The sequence below is a fragment of the Ailuropoda melanoleuca genome, chromosome 8 (genome assembly GCF_002007445.2).
Source record: "Ailuropoda melanoleuca isolate Jingjing chromosome 8, ASM200744v2, whole genome shotgun sequence".
Classification (NCBI taxonomy): Eukaryota; Metazoa; Chordata; class Mammalia; order Carnivora; family Ursidae; genus Ailuropoda; species Ailuropoda melanoleuca.
This window is the reverse complement of record NC_048225.1, coordinates 124,522,753-124,531,160: the sequence shown is the minus strand read 5'-3', so window position 1 is coordinate 124,531,160 and position 8,408 is coordinate 124,522,753. Positions and strand designations below refer to the sequence as shown.

Sequence of the window (8,408 nt, the reverse complement as noted above, 5' to 3'; positions counted from 1 at the left end):
CTTTACTGGTCCTGCCCAGGAGGGAGAGGTTCAGAAGGAAACTGAGAAGCAGCTGGTAAAGAAGGAGGGAAATGTGGGAGGACGCGGTATCGCAGGAGTCAACCGAAGAGAGTGTGACACGGATAATAAATATGGAGGATGTTCCAAAGGTTTAGGGAAATAGAAGAATTAAGAAGTCTGTATTTTATTACCTGGTCTATAGTGAAATGTCAGCTTAGTTTTCCTTATGAGCTTTTTTCTCACTCACTTCTTAGACATGCGTGGACACCTTTCTAGTTCCTACATCAATAGTGATCCTGTCCAGTGCTGTCCAGCCTCCGGTGGATTCTTGTAGATTTCCTGATCTAGAGAGATTAGCATCCCTTCCGTGACATGATCTCTAATTCTCTGGCTGGTTTTTGGCATTCTAGGTGTTGAAAACATTTCTCTACCTGCCCTGATTTCATGTTCCTTCTTCCCCTCTGAAGGAAGTTTTCCTTCTGTTGATTGATCCCTTGGTATGGAAGGCTCTCTTTTACCTACCCAAAGAGATTTCCTCTGAGCTTCATGCCATCTTGCATGGCATGACAGTAGCCCTCTTCTCTTTCCTTGATGCTTCCACGACTCTGTTCCTAAAAGTCCTTCCTTCTTCCTGAACAAATTTTCTCAGTCTTACCCTATTCCACTGACTGATAATGTGAGTGATAGCCAGTACATGAGATTAGCTTAACTTTGATGAATTTTGTTTGGCTTATCTATTATTCGCAGCCACTATTTCAGCTCTTTGCTATTCAAGCTCGCCCACCCCTTCCCACTGAAACTTGAGGTCTAAAGAGCTGGTCTCCATCACATAGTTTCCAGCACATGGGCTCTCCCCACCAGTCCTGGCCTGTTTAAAATTTTGCATTTAACTTTAAAAATGGATTTAAAATTTAAGAAGAATTGTATTGGTTTAAAATCACAAAACAACACACTATTACTGTAGCTATTTAAGTAACTCAGAAATGTATAAAGGAAATCAGGGGATACAAAAGTTGGAGTATCTCACAGAGGAGACAGGTTAAAGGTTTGTCAAAGGTGATAGCAAAGGGGATCCCAAGACAATGGCTGTGCATCGGGCATAGAAAATAGCAGGTCCGGATGAAGTAGGAGGTCAGACGTTCTGGTAGGGATGCTTCTAGAAGAACATGAAGCTGATAAATTATTTAACAGGTTTAACTGGGTGGAAAAGCATATCAAGAATCACTTTTGTAGAGCTAATGGAGGGCGTGGAAATATAGATGTCCAATGAAAACAAAGCAAAGAGGAAAATGAGGCCTTAACTCCAAGAAAAACTAAAAGCTGTACAAGAGGGGAAATGTAATCATAGTCACTTCTTGGCTCAGGAACCAGCAGTATTTTACATGGTCCTAATGATGAAAGCATTTGAATACGTATTCAGGCAAAACTGACATGTCTTCATGTTAGGAGGATGGAGCAGGGAAGCAATGAATCTACACAGATAAGAAGTCAGTACATAATGTGGGGTGTGTGTCTGTGTGTGTGTGTGTAGAAGGGGGAGTGTGTGAGAGGCTAGTATGAAACAAGAGACTGTAGTTAGTCGTTACACGCATTTTATTTATTTATTTATTTATTTTTAAAGGTATTATTTATTTATTTGACAGAGAGAGAGACAGCCAGCGAGAGACGGAACACAAGCAGGGGGAGTGGGAGAGGAAGAAGCAGGCTCATAGCGGAGGAGCCTGATATGGGGCTCGATCCCACAACGCCGGGACCACACCCTGAGCGGAAGGCAGACGCTTAACCGCTGTGCTACTCAGGCGCCCCAAGAGATATTGCTTTTTTAAAAGATTTTTAAAAAATTTGGGGGCGTCTGGGTGGCTCAGTCCATTGAGTGACTGACTCTTGGTTTCATCTCAAATCATGGTCTCTTGGAGTCTAGGAATCGTGTCCTGTGTCAGTCTCCACTCAGCACGGAGTCTGCTGGAAATTGTCTCCCTCTCCCTCTCCCCCTCCCCTGCTCACACACGCTCTCTCTCTCTAAAATAAATAAAATAAATAAAATAAAATAAAATAAAATAAAATAAAATAAAATAAAATAAAATAAAATATTTAAGAGAAATTTTAAGTAATCTCCACATGCAGCATGGGGCTGGAACCCAAAACCCTGAGGTCAAAAGTCTCGGGCTCCACCGACAGAGCCAGCCTCAGGCCCCTTAAGAGATATTCTTAAGCAAAAAAAAAAAAATTCTAAAAAATATTTCATTCTGGTAAAAATGTTGTTCTTTCATAGAGAACCATTTGTGGTAGTTATCTTGGGGATTGTAGGGGATTTTTGTTTGTGGAATGTTTGAGTTATTTATAATGAGCATGTATTTATTCTTGTGACCAGAAAGACACATTGAAAAAAGATGTTTTAGAGTCACGTCAGCTAGATGGTGGAATAGGAGGCCCAGCCCTTGTCCTCCCGCAGGAGTTCCAATTTAACAGCCATGCATGGACAGATAGACTTTTAAGACAGTTCCAGGGTCTCGTTGAGAGGCCTAGCACCCCAACGGAGCACAAAATCTGAGAACAGCCACATTGCAAAGGGTGAGAACAGTTTCACTTGACTTACATCATCCACTCCCCGGGCTGGCACAGCTCAGTGCTTAGAGAGACTCCCTCAGTCTGTGGTTCCTCCCACAGGAGACACAGAAAGTGAAAAGAGCGTCCTGCTTCCCCAGCCTTTCCAAACAGGCCTGAGTTTTGCTTCTGTGCCCCAGATTGCTTAAGGAATTTGCATTTCTGCCTCATTGAGGGGCAGCTAAGAACAAAGAAAAGGGGCTGGGACTCAGGGCAACTGACGTGTGGAGCTCCAAAACCAGCCCGTGGACCCTGCCAGTCAGCTGGCTCACTGGTGGCCCTCAGCAGCTGGCCTGTGTCCGCCCCTGCATATGGTGCCCCACTGGCCCTCCCCTCCCCACCCCCACCCCATGCTTGGCCCTACAAACAGCACACGGCTCGCAGCAGCCAGCACGGATGCCAGCAGCTGGCTTGGCTCTGCAGGACTGGGAGAAAGCCCATAACCCCCGGATGGCTCCTTCAGCAGGCAAGGAGAGTAATGGAGCTCACACGCGTTATCCTGGCACGTCCTCGAACTGCTCTGGGGACGATGGCCTGGTGACTCAGCACTTAGCCTGTCTCTGCAGCGGAGGGAGGGAGGAAGGGTATACAATTTCAGTCCTGCATGCGGAGTAAGTCCGAGAGATACACTGTGTTTCTTAGTGCCTATAATTAGCAATATCGTATTATATACCTAAACATTTGCAAACAGAGTAGGTCTTATGTTAAGCGTTCTTATCACACAAAAAACTTAAAAATTAGGGGAAAAAAAAAGGTTAGAGAAAACTTCTTATAGTACTGATTGTGGTCCTGGTTTCACGAATGTATACTTCTCTCCAAACTCATTAAGTTGTGTGCTTATACGGACCGATGGCTTTTTGTAGGTTGATCATACCTCAATAAAGTGTTGACAAAAAACTGGTTTAAAAATCTCAAACTCGGGGTGCCTGGGTAGTGCAGTCGTTAAGCATCTGCCTTCGGCTCAGGGCATGATCCCAGCGTTCTGGGATCGAGCCCCAATCTCAAACTCGGGGTGCCTGGGTAGTGCAGTCGTTAAGCATCTGCCTTCGGCTCAGGGCATGATCCCAGCGTTCTGGGATCGAGCCCCACATCGGGCTCCTCCGCTGGGAGCCTGCTTCTTTCTCTCCCACTCCCCCTGCTTGTGTTCCCTCTCTCACTGGCTGTCTCTCTGTCACGTAAACAAATAAAATCTTTTTTAAAAAAAATAAAGATCTCAAACTCACACAAAAAAATCAGAAAATTCTTCCCTGGGGATAAAAAGAACGAACTTTTAAAATTTGAGCAGAGAGAAAACTTAGGAAGTGATGTGGTGAGAGGCCACAGAGGATGTATCCTTCCTCCCTTCTTGCACTGAGGGTTTGTGAGATTGTCAGTTCAGGAGGAACGCAATTTCATAACAGAAACAACACAGCACGACAGAGATGCTCACATTTCTTGAGCTCTTTCGTGTGAGGCACCACACAAAGGGCTGTAGGCACATCGTCTTTAATTCTCACAAAACTCCATCGCATATTCATTTATTTATTAAAAAGTATTTGTTGAACATTTTCTATGTGCTAGACACTGTGCTGGGTGCTTCCGGATACAGAGATAACATCATCGTGGTCCCCGTTCCTGGAGAGCATACAGTAGAGTAGGGAGAAACAGACATTAAATACAAATAAATATTTAATGACGTGATAAATGACATGGAAGATGCGACAGAATAACGGGGGTTAAGGTTAGGGTTAGCGTTTGGTACAGGGGTCTGAAGGTTGTTCTTGGAGGGGGACATATATGCAGTGGGACCTGTAAGGAGGAACCAGACTGGCAGAGAAGGGTCCCCAGGCACATGTTGGGTAAACTCTCTCTTCTGATGGAGGGGCTGAAAGAGAATCAGAGAAGCCAAATCAGAGAGGGGGCGGAAGGAGACCTGATGGCTGAGGTTGCAGATGGCCCAGGCCATCCAGAGCCACAGAGACTCAGTTTCTTTCCGAGTGCCTGGGAAGTCTTGCAGGGTCGATTTAAAACAGACAAGTGAAGGATCTGATTTATATTAAAAATATTACTCCCCCTGTCTTGTAGAGAATGGATTGGAGGGAGATAAGAGCAAAAATCGGGGAAATTTGTTTGGAGCTTACTGTCATATTCCAGGTTGGAGATGATGATGGGTTAATATAGGGCGGAGGTTAAAGGACTGGTGAGAAGTGGGTCGGTCTACAATACGTATTCAGAGGTAGAGTCCAAAGGGGCTGGTGGTAGAACAGCTGAAGTCAAGGTTAACTCCGGTTCCTGGTTTGAGTAACAGGCTGATCCCCATTTTTCAGTCTAGGAGACCAGAGCTCAAGAGTTTCAGAACACGTCCCAGGAGATATGTCGGGTCAATGATGTGCGAGGATTTGGGACAAGGCCCATGCAATTCCAGAGACATCACACATAACAAATACACTGTTCTCTCTCCCAGTGAATCACAATCGGGCTGCTTTCTAGAAGGAGAGGAGTGGTTGTCTTCTGAATTATAATTCTCTGTCAAGCACAAAACTCCATCGGTTGCCAAAGAGAAAGTCAACGTCCAGGCTTGTTCACAGAAGCATTTTTTGGCCTGGAGCGGATTAGAAAATGTTATTTGGTTCACACGCTGGAAATGATGTTATTCCTTAGACGTTTGACGTACTGAAGCAGGTTCTAGTCTGAAGAACTGCAAGTAATAAGCCTAAAGATTCAAATTCTGTTGCCAGGCAGAAACCAAGCTGGGTTCTCTCCCATGGGATCAGGAGAAGCTGTGTCATTCCTGAGCTCCTTTTGAGACCTCTCAGCAATTTAGATGACGTTGTCAAGGGCAGTTGTCCTGGAAGAAATAGGTTTACTCTAATGGAAAAAAGAGGAAAATGAAGTCGGTTAGTAGGGGCCAGAGATTCAGGCTACGGCTCATGGCTATAGAGAAGGTCTGGAGAGCACGAACTGGCCGATAAGGACATTGATAGCTAACGCAAAGTTAATTAAAAACTGAATTTAAAAAAATCTCATTAAATTCAGGTACATTGAAAACTTAGTTATGGGTGGTGACCCTGCAATACAAGACAGCTTCTTGGATATGCTTTGGTGCTGTCCTGAGACTTTCTATAACCTGCTGCTGTTCATGTGTCTGTAGAACGGCCCCTTTACTTGTACTTTACCTGTAAACTTACCAGTCTGGGGAGAGAGGTAAGATGTGAGAACAGGGGACAATCACGGGCTTACCTCTTTGGACTGATGAACTGTGGAGTAAATGGTGGAGAAATCACTGCTTTTCACAGGTGTTGGGATATTTGTTTGCTGTAAAAAAAAAATAATCATATACATTTGGCTCACACAGACGAAGAGATATTCCTGCGTAGATAAATGCCAGGGGAAGACAATGTGACACAGAGCAATGATGTCAAAGTTCTTCAGGAGAAAAAGGCTACAGGCTATGTAGCANTAATCATATACATTTGGCTCACACAGACGAAGAGATATTCCTGCGTAGATAAATGCCGGGGGAAGACAATGTGACACAGAGCAATGATGTCAAAGTTCTTCAGGAGAAAAAGGCTACAGGCTATGTAGCAAGAGGAGCTGGAGACCAAACACCACTAGCTTTCCAACCTGAGAAGCTTAGTGACATTTCCTGAGACCCACCCAGAAGCACAACCCCCCAGCCAACCAATGGCTCGAGAGCCAGAAAGGGACAGGGCGATCTTGTCGGCAGGTGGTGTGAAGAAAAGGAAGCATTCTTTCCCGCGTCCGACTTGACTCTTCTTCCTCCATTGTAAGAACTGACTTCTATACCAGAATTATACAGAAGTATTGGACCTTTTGTCTTAGATCTTTACTAGCTGTAACTGAAGGTATTGCCTGCTCCCATTTGTCCCTGTGACTCGAATTGCCTTGTCATCATGCCATTGGGTTCTTCTCAAACCTGACGGACCGATAAGTGGGAGGAAAACCCAGTCTCAAGAATGGCTCTGCTTGGAATACAAAGTACAGAAATAACAGCAGAAGTCCCCTGTGCTCATAAGTTTTGACACTTAAAAGTTATTAAGGAATATTCAGGGTATTAATCAAAACCTCTGGAACTCTCCAAAGTATAATTTTTGCTAAAGAAGAAGCTAGCAAATTTGCTGGAGATTAATGTATTGGTTTGTTGAGGGTAATTCATCTTGTCTTCAGCAGGGCTTTGGAAAGGCGATAGAAACATTTGAACAAGTGAGAGTACCCCTTCTTGTTACCTCTCTTCAAGGAGCCTACCTTGTAAATAACTGATGGGCTGTGTGAAGGGACATTCACTTGGAGAATCTAAGATTTCTAGCTGGATCATTGCTCCCGTGAGTTGGCGAATGCTGAATTATCTTTTTTTTTTTTTTTTAAGATTTTTGTTTATTTATTTGACAGAGACAGCCAGCGAGAGAGGGAACACAAGCAGGGGGAGTGGGAGAGGAAGAAGCAGGCTCCTAACGGAGAAGCCGGATGTGGGGCTCGATCCCAGAACACCGGGACCACGCCCTGAGCCACAGGCAGACGCCTAATGACTGCGCCACCCAGGCGCCCCCGAATGCCGAATTATCTTGGCTTAATTTTCAGAAGATGGGTGGTATTATTTAGAAATGTTCACCTGCAGAAGCTTTACTCTGGGGGTGGTGGGAAACTGCTGATGTGTGGCAGAGGCGTTCCTGGTGGCCGACCAAGGCCATCTGGTATGTTGCAGATGGGGGCTGAGGGTTGAAGCCTGCTCCTGCCTTTACTGTGTTCTACTGTTGCAAATCCTTGCCCCACTTCCCCTCTTGAGAGACTGTTTCTGAGTTCCCCTATTTCCACTACATCCAGGGTGAGAAATCCCCTGCTACAGAATTGTCTGCTCTGGAAACTCTCAGACTTAAGTGAACTCTGATCCATTCAGCAAGTATTTACTGTGCATTGTGCTCAGGGAAGAGAGAGGAAGACGTAATTGTCACTTCAGGTAGCTTGTAATTAAGCTGAAAAGGGACAAGACTCACTGATGCATCACGCAGTTACAGGACCATGTAAAGCAGGGTATGAACCAACACACCACGGGGCTTGAGCCCTGGGGGCTAGCTAGGGCCCACATACAACGTCGTAGCTCCTGCCACTGCCTCCTCTCTCCTCAATGGTGTGCGTCATTGGGTTAGTCGGATGACTGTGGTGACAAGTTTGTGAATAAAGACTATAAAAATCATGCCAATGATGGAGTATAAAGCTGAAAGAACTCACCTTGTTTGGAAGAGTGACACAAGCATACACGGTGTTCCCTGGAGAGACGGAGACATAATCTAAGTTCCTTATGGTCTCTGCTGTTAACACAAGAAGGCACAGTCAGTGTCCTGCTCCCCTGGGACCTCTGTCTACACCAGGGCACTTTTTGGGTCCAAAGAGGCAGTTGTTCAAGGCAGTGCCCTTCCCCAGGGTTTGTTCACTTTTGACAGTCTTTGAAGTTCTGGGTTGAACCATAACCTTCTCAGCCATGTGCTCTATTTCTGACCTCATCTCCTGGGGGGATGTGGTCTAGAGGCATCCTAAAGCTTCAGAGTCTTCCTCTGGATTCACATTGGGCCAGGGAGCTCCTGGGACCAAAGAGCACTGCCTACACAAGGGCCAGAGAACCTTGTTGGCAAGTTTAGTGGAGCCAGATTATTTCACCTATATAATATTATTCAACTTCTCGGATTATATTATTAATGATTATACTATAGGTGATTATACTCTGGATGATTATACTCTAGACTTTTATATTATATTATATTATATTATTATATTATATTATATTATATTATATTATATTATATTAT

The 8,408-nt window shown here is 44.7% G+C and overlaps 1 non-coding gene across 2 annotated transcripts; it reads right to left on the bottom strand.

Annotated features, from left to right (window-relative positions):
- Positions 1-2,974: 2,974 nt before the first annotated feature.
- Positions 2,975-8,393, bottom strand: LOC105241699. Of its 2 annotated transcripts, XR_004627419.1 has the most exons (4): positions 7,834-8,393; positions 5,824-5,898; positions 4,034-5,451; positions 2,975-3,164 (listed from the first exon to the last, which is right to left on the bottom strand). It is a non-coding gene; the product is annotated as an uncharacterized LOC105241699 (transcript). The 2 variants fall into 2 exon arrangements; XR_004627418.1 differs by lacking the exon at positions 2,975-3,164 and having other exon boundaries at positions 4,033-5,451.
- Positions 8,394-8,408: the final 15 nt, after the last annotated feature.